The following is a 7,744-nucleotide window of genomic DNA, read 5'->3' on the forward strand; positions in this document are numbered from 1 at the left end:
CAACTTTAAAAAATTGAGAAGTACAAAGATTATAGCATTGTTAGCGTAAAATTGAAAAGTACGAAGATTATAGCAGGCTAAAATTGGCACGTACATTACATTACTCGATAATAAGGTAGCAGAGACCTCGCTCTCAAGCTCCATATGAATTTCTTTAAATATTACAGCACTGCGATGGTGAAACAGCAATTCCTTTCTTAAGATATGAGTTTTTTTTCAGTACGATTAAAAATTTGGACTATTTCTTGATTGGTGCATGTCATTCTTGCGCAGGGGCCATGCTAATCTTCTCTATATCGTTCCAATTTTATCGGATGTCTCTGAAGAGACATAACTTCGTTAAGATATGAGTTATCTACACTACTAAATAATAAATTCAGGGAACTGCTTCCCAAGTGGTCCATGTGTACAAACTCAGGGCACTTCATTCTGTCTATTCATCAAATGAATGCTTGGGAGACTAGTTAATAAGCAAACCATTAAGCTCAAAGCTTCTATAAGACAATCTTTCATGACTAGAAATCTAAAGCATTTAAAAAAAAATGATTTGGTAGTTTATTAATTTTTTTTTTAATATCTATACTAACTAATATATTTTCGTATTAAAATATGTATACTAGTACTAATATATTTTCGTATTAAAATATGTATTTTATAATATTAATCTTAGTAAAATATTTCAATACTTAAAAGAAAAAATAATTAAAACGTCTTTGAATACTTTTTATTTACCATTGTAAAATGCAAAAATGAAAATCTTGACTTCTTATTCATGAGTTCTGCCCAAAATCCAAAATCCCTAATGTTATAATCAATAAGGAAAATGTCATCCTATATGTCATCTAGGTGTTATATCAAACAGTAATGAGGTACAGGGTAAAATACTACCCAGCGTAAGAGGAGTTTTTAGCAGGACAATCTAAAAAAACAAGTTCCGTGGAATGAGAATCTCTGCAAAGTTTACAATTATTATGAATCTCAAGAGTTTTAAGGGATCCTTAACTTTACAAATATCATGAATCTCTGGGTGGATTACTTCGAGAGTTTTAAGGAATCCATCCCAACATTAGTTGCTAGATTTTTCTATATAAATTAATATTAATATTAATTTATTTTAATTTCCTATATAATATTAAAAAATTGTGGAAAAGAAAATGAAAAGAATTTTGGCAACATAAAATAGTAAAAAATAGAATTATTTTAAATCATATTAAATTATAGTTTGAATGTATTTAAGTTAATTTATATTTGAAAACATTTATTTATTTGGATCTTGAATGTTACAAAGGTAGGTATTCTATTTTTATTTTTTTTACCTTACACAATTAAACAAATTAATTAAAAAAACCAATTATGTGTAAAAATCATGAAAACTAATTAATTTAAAATAACATAAAAAACAATCATACAAAAACTACCAAAACCACAAAATAACTCTTTAAAAAAATTAGAAAATCACAAAACCAACATAACATAACATAACATAGTGTAACAAGTATTGGGCATAACTATAATATAATATAATTATAACTATAACATTTAACGTAGCATAATTATTTAAAACATAACATGTACACACACAGATATATATATATATATATATATATATATATATATATATATATATATATATAAACATATAACTATATATAAGTTTATGTTTCAATAATGCATCATTGGTACATACATTAAATCCATCATGAAAAGTGCACTTGGTCTAGTGAACAAATGCATTTAGAATCTTTTCTAGTTTGTACCATATTGTTTGGGGTGAGAATGAGAGTGTGAATGGCTACTAGTTCCTCTGGTTTTGCCTAAGCTTGTGCTCTCGGCCTCGTGTTGAGGGCCTCCATACCTCTAGTTCAACTTGTGTCTATTCTCTTGGCCCCACATTGTTGGCCTCCTATCCCCTTTCCTCTCACCCCTCTTCCCCACTGCTCCGACCTGTCTTGGTGGGTCTGGCTATTTTGGTCGATGCCCCGATGGCAGTGTCAGCCCAAGATGGTTCCTTGTTTGATGAAATAACAACTTTTAATTACATGGTGTCCTTTGCCCTAAGTTTCAGAAGCAATGTCCATCATGATTCATGAAAAAAGCACATAAAATCCCTAAGGTGGAGATTAGTGTCACTCAAGCCCGCTCTCTAGCTTTGCAGCTTGCAGACAAGGGTCTTATTAGCCAGTTCATGGGCCTTTGGTCGTCTCCGTGGACAGAAAAATCTTGGATTGAGAAGAACTAGAAGTGTCTCATCAAGGATGAGGTTACATATTCTTTCTGTGGTAAGTGCTTCTTCAACTTCTACTTTGAGAATAGATTGCACAAATATTTAGTGTTCAGAAGCGGCCCATACTTCATGGGAGTTCAGGGGCCATATTTGGATCGGTGGAGTCCAAGCTTCAACCCGAAATGTGACATTCCCTCTTCGGTGCCTATCTGGGTGAAATTGGCATACCTTCCTCTTCACTTCTAGAATGATGCAACCTTTAAGTTGATTGGGAACTCCCTTGGAAAGTGTATAGATTGTTCTGAGCCTAAGGATGATCTATTCTCCTGTGTAAGGATTTGTATGGAAGTATACCTAGAAAAATGTCTCCCAGCAGCAATAAATCTATGTATGGGTAGTTAGACTCATATGTAGGAAGTAGACTACGATCAGCTTCCATTCAAATGTAAACATTGTCATGAATACAGGCACTTTTCAAAAGATGCCCAAAACATCAAGACTTCACAAAATCAACCAGAAGAAACAAATGAGCATTGGAAACAAGTAAAAATAAAAAATGGGAACTCAAAGTAGAATAATGGGCCAACATCAAATCCCAAGTCCACCCCAAGAATGTTGGTCTAAGCCATAATGCACCTGCCCCTCCTTTGGGCGCTCCCTTGGATGGTGGTGAAGGGAAAGAAGAAGAAAATAGGTATGTAGTTATGGCTTCGGTTCATGAGGATGGATGCTCGTCCCCCATAAATAAACCCTGGGATTAATGCCCTTAAGGCCACCATTCTCTCCTCGGTCGTGAAAAATAAAAAAGAAATAACCTCTAGTTTGGAATATCGTAGAAGCATAGAAGTCTCTTCAGATAAAGAAGACAAAGAAGAAGGATTATTATCCTTTAAGGAAGCCCCAGGAACAATAATAATAGTGAGCTCATCATACGAGAAATCAGAAGGCACAAGAGCCAAGGAAATGGATAGAAAGGTTAGAATATCATGAAGGAAATCAAACAAAGAATTAAGGCAGAAAAAAAAGGGAAAATGACAAAGATTTGGGATTCCAACACAAAATACCTGGCCAGCTTGTTGGCTTGGGGAACAAAGGAGGAAAGAAAGGAAGTATAGTGGGCCCTGTGAAGGGGGCGACATCAACAAAGAAGTAAATTTTGAATATAACCTCCTAGAATTGAAGGGGAATAGGATCTAGGAAAAGAATATTGGAAGTGAAATCTCTAATTCAAAAGGAAAGACTAGCAGTCACTCTCCTTCAGGAGATGAATTTGGGTGAGTGAGACCTTCACTCACTACACTCCAAAATTTGGGGTCACAACAATCTGGTAGTAGTAAGCTTGAGAGGAGCTTCTGGAGGCCTATGCATGATGTGGAATCCTACAAAATTACAACTGGCAAGCACGATAAAAACCACCCATTGGATTGCAACTACATTTAAAATTTTAGAGATGCATTAGAAGTTCATTGTGATTAATGTATATACGTTTTCTCATTTTCGAGAGGAACATGATTGCTAGAAATCATTGACTGAGTTAAAAATTATTGAGTACGGTCGAAACTACATTTTGGGAAGGGATTTTAATACCACAATGGGTAAAAATGAGAAAAGGGGAGGCTCAACAGTTAGGGATGCCTTCCAAGAGAATATGGAGGACCTTATTCTTAACCTAAACCTATTTGATGTCAACCCTCTGAAATTTATCTACACTTGGAATAATAAAGGTACAGGCTCGGGCCATATTACTACTAAGCTTGACTGTTTTCTAGCCTTTGATAGCCTCCTTATCTTAAATATTTGCCTAAAATCCTTTATTATTTTGTGGTGTGGCTTGGACCATTGCCCGATCATCCTCCTCATTTCCCCGTCCCTCAACCTTGGTCCTATCCCCTTTCGGTTCTCCCCTTTATGGTTCGACTGTCTAGGGTTTCTCAAATTGGTATCCCTCTCTTGGTCAGAGTGGGTTGAGGGCATCCCAATCACCATCTGGGAATAAAAATCAAAAGCTTAAAAGGAGACATTAAAAAATGGGTAAAAGAAAATAAACCTTGAAGGAAATATGACATAAGGGAAATGGAGGAAACTTAGCCTCATTGCAGGGGAAAATGGAAACTACTGAGGTAAGCATATCAGACTTCCAAATAGAATTCGAAACCTTCAAGGTCGTTCACACTAACCTTAGAAGAGAAGAAGAGTATTGGAGATTAAAATGGAGAAAAAATTGGCTCTTTCTAAGGGATAGAAACAAAAAGTTCTTCCATAAGCAAGAAAAGTTTAGGGAGACCAAAAATAACATATCTCATATCAATTATGAGGGGAAGACTCTAAAGAATTTTGAGGAAATAAAGAAAATTGCAGTGGACGATCTAAGAGATGTTGAGATTGAATATTTCCTCCTGGAGTGTATCCCTTCAATGGTTTCGTCGAAATTGAACATGTCTTTTCTCTTTGCCCCATCACCAGATGAGATTAAGTCTATTGTTTTCTCCTTCTCCCTATACAAGGCCCCTAGTCTAGACGGGTTCTCGGCCTGCTTCTATCAAAATTTATGGGAGGTGATAAGGAAAGACCTTTGTCGAATGGTTGGATACTTCTTCAAGAGTTTTATTATGGGCAGGGGAATTAACAGCTCCTTCTAGCATTAATCCCTAAGGAGTAAAATCCCTCCTCCTTCTCTAGATTCCATCCTATCTCACATTCAATGTCTCTTATAAGATCTTCTCGAAGTTTCATGCCTCTAGGCTCAATCCTCTCCTACCCCTATTGATCTCAACCAACTAAGGGGGGTTTGTTATGGGGAGGCAAATTTTTTATAATATTATATTTCTCCAGGAGGCCATTGAATTGAGCCAGAGAAGAGGTGATCAAGGAATAATAATAAAATTGGACGTGGAAAATGCATTAGAAAAATTCAGGCATAGTTTCTTGTTGAAAGTTATAAAAAAATGGGGTTCGATGAAACCTTTATAAGGTGGACTGTTGTCTGTATTGCTTCTCCTTGGATCGCTCCTTTGGTTAATGGCTGAGTGGTTGGATTCTTTAAATCCCCCAGGGGACTGCACCAAGGCTGCTCTCTCTCCCCTTTTCTCTATATAATGATGGTAGACACGCAGAGTGGAAGATTGGAGAATGATCAAGACTCTCACCTCCTCCCTGGGATCAAAGATAAAGAAGGAATCAGAAGTATTAACCAAGGACAGTTTGTGGATGATACATTTTTTCTTGGAGGGGCCTCTATTGTGATCTCTAGAGATTCAAATGGAATCTTGACTAGTTCCTTAGTGCCTCGGGAGAAGCCATAAATGACAAAAAAATCCATATATATAGTCGGAATATCTCCCTTCAAAAAGAAAAAAAATAGAAGAAATCATGGGATTCATATTAGTTAGGGACTAGAAAGACTTTAACTACTTATGAGTCCCTATCTTCCTAAAAATGGCTTCTCCCTATTCTTGGAAAAAAGTCTTGGACAAAATTAGATCCAAAACCGTGAATTGGGGAGGAATCTAGCTTAATAACGCAGGGAGGACTATTCTTGTGAAATCAGTGCTATCGGTTATCCCACTGTATCAATTCTCTGCTCTCCAAGCTCCTAATTATGTTCTGCATTAACTCAGGATTTATATTACAAATTTTCTCTCGGAGGGAGGAAAGATAGAAAATAAAAAAAGTCCATTTTGGAAATTGGAAAAATATTAGAGCGCAAAAATAGCATGGAGGGCTAGGAATAAGAGATCTCGCTATTGTCTTGACCATGAAGCCTAATCAATGGCAGGTGCAAGTAATGAGAAAAAAGTATATAAACTAGCATAACAATAGAGAGGTGTGAATGGAGGTGACTCAGGGTTCTCCAGTCTGGAAACTCATGAGAACATCCTCGGACATCATATTCAATAATTTATGTTAAATTTTGGGTAAAGGAGACTCGACTAGTAGTTGGTCAGACTCGAACTTGGGACTACAACCTCTGTGTTCAGATCCCTATCTCAACCCTCTTAGCAATCACATGATGTAGAATGGGGTGGTCCATTTGGATCAAATATCATATTGGGATTATTCAGGACTATGTAAGGGATGGAAATTAGAAACTATCACAACAAATATGCTCCCATCAAGAGAACTCCTAATTAAAAATCTAAGTGGATGTGCCCCCATTGTGCAAACAATGGTTGGCAGGTGGGGATGGAAAAAATCCATTTTCATGGTCAAAGAAGGATACTCTCATATTCTTTTCAATTCCCAAATCCCTCCAAAGTCCTCAATATGGAATAAAATTTGGAAATCAAATGTCATCCCCAAGGTAAACTTCTTCTGCTGGTTGTTAGCTCATAAAAAAATCTTCACGATAGAGAACCTACAGAAAAGAGGTTTCATTGGGCCCTCCAGATGTCCCCTATGCAAATTTTTTGAGGAAATCATCCCTCATCTCTTCCTCCAATGTCAGTTTTCAAAAGAAGTTTGGTCGGTGGCCCTTGGTACGCTTTTCCTTAGAACAAGATGGTCATTTGATCTCCTTCAGTTCTTTAGCTCTTGGCCCAAATTTTATGCAGGATACCTTCACACCAAAAGCATATTCAATGAGCTATGGATTTATCTTCCCAAGTACGTTTGCTGGAAAATATGGTTATCAAGGAATAAAGTGATCTTCAACACGACTTGCTTGACAACTAGAATCAGAACTCTTAAAGCCCTTTCGTCTTGTATGGAATTTCATAGACCGATTATGGAACTCCCTTTGGATCATGAAGAATATGAATGGATCTCTCCTTGGGTATGGCCCCTGACCTCCTTTTCCTCCTCAAAATATCCCCCCCATGCCCTTCTTGGATCCTTAGACTATCTCTTGAAGGGCTTGTGGATTGGATGTGAAATTTGAATAAGTGGATTCTCCAATTTGATGGATCTTCGAAAAGAAATCCTCGGGTGGCAAGAGGGGGGGGGATTATCATTAATCCCGAAGGAATCATAGAAGATAGGTATGCCCGAGGATTGAGAAAGAAGACAAATAATCAAGATCAGAAAAAAGAAATCATGGATATGAATATCCTAGGGGACTCCCTTCTGATCATAAAGCATATGAACCACAAATCAATAGCTCAGAAAAATAAGTTGAATCAAATCCTCGGGAGAGCCCAGCGAATGTTACCTCACTTTGGACAATTAAAGTTTTTTCACATCCTAATAGGACAAAATAAGGAAGCTGAAAAGCAAGTAAACTTTCCCTGCAATATGAAAGAAGAAAGAAGCGAAGTGAACGGTGTAGTGGGACATTTTCCTATCCCCTAAATGCTTATATGAAAATCCAAAACTTGATAGTTATTTTTTATTCCTGCATTAAAATCAAAATAATAAGATGGAAAATAGGGAGATCAAGTGGTTTATAATTCTTTTCATATCCCACATGGCTCCCTCATGGTCCCCTCATGAAATCCCCCTCTTCCTTCACTCTTGTCTCTTCACCCTCCCCCCTCTTCCACCTCCTCCGCCACATCACCCGCCTCTCCAGGATGCCTAGGCCAC

General features: G+C 36.9%; 1 non-coding gene across 1 annotated transcript; it reads right to left on the reverse strand.

Moving 5' to 3' along the window:
* Window positions 1-227: 227 nt before the first annotated feature.
* On the reverse strand, window positions 228-330 carry LOC149217374 (U6 spliceosomal RNA). The gene has a single exon (XR_016251407.1). It is a non-coding gene; the product is annotated as a U6 spliceosomal RNA (small nuclear RNA).
* Between the last annotated feature and the right edge of the window lie 7,414 nt (window positions 331-7,744).

The sequence above is a fragment of the Pinus tabuliformis genome, chromosome 1_1, assembly GCF_031772625.1.
Source record: "Pinus tabuliformis cultivar Carrire ecotype Pingquan chromosome 1_1, CPIR1, whole genome shotgun sequence".
NCBI classification, from domain to species: domain Eukaryota; kingdom Viridiplantae; phylum Streptophyta; class Pinopsida; order Pinales; family Pinaceae; genus Pinus; species Pinus tabuliformis.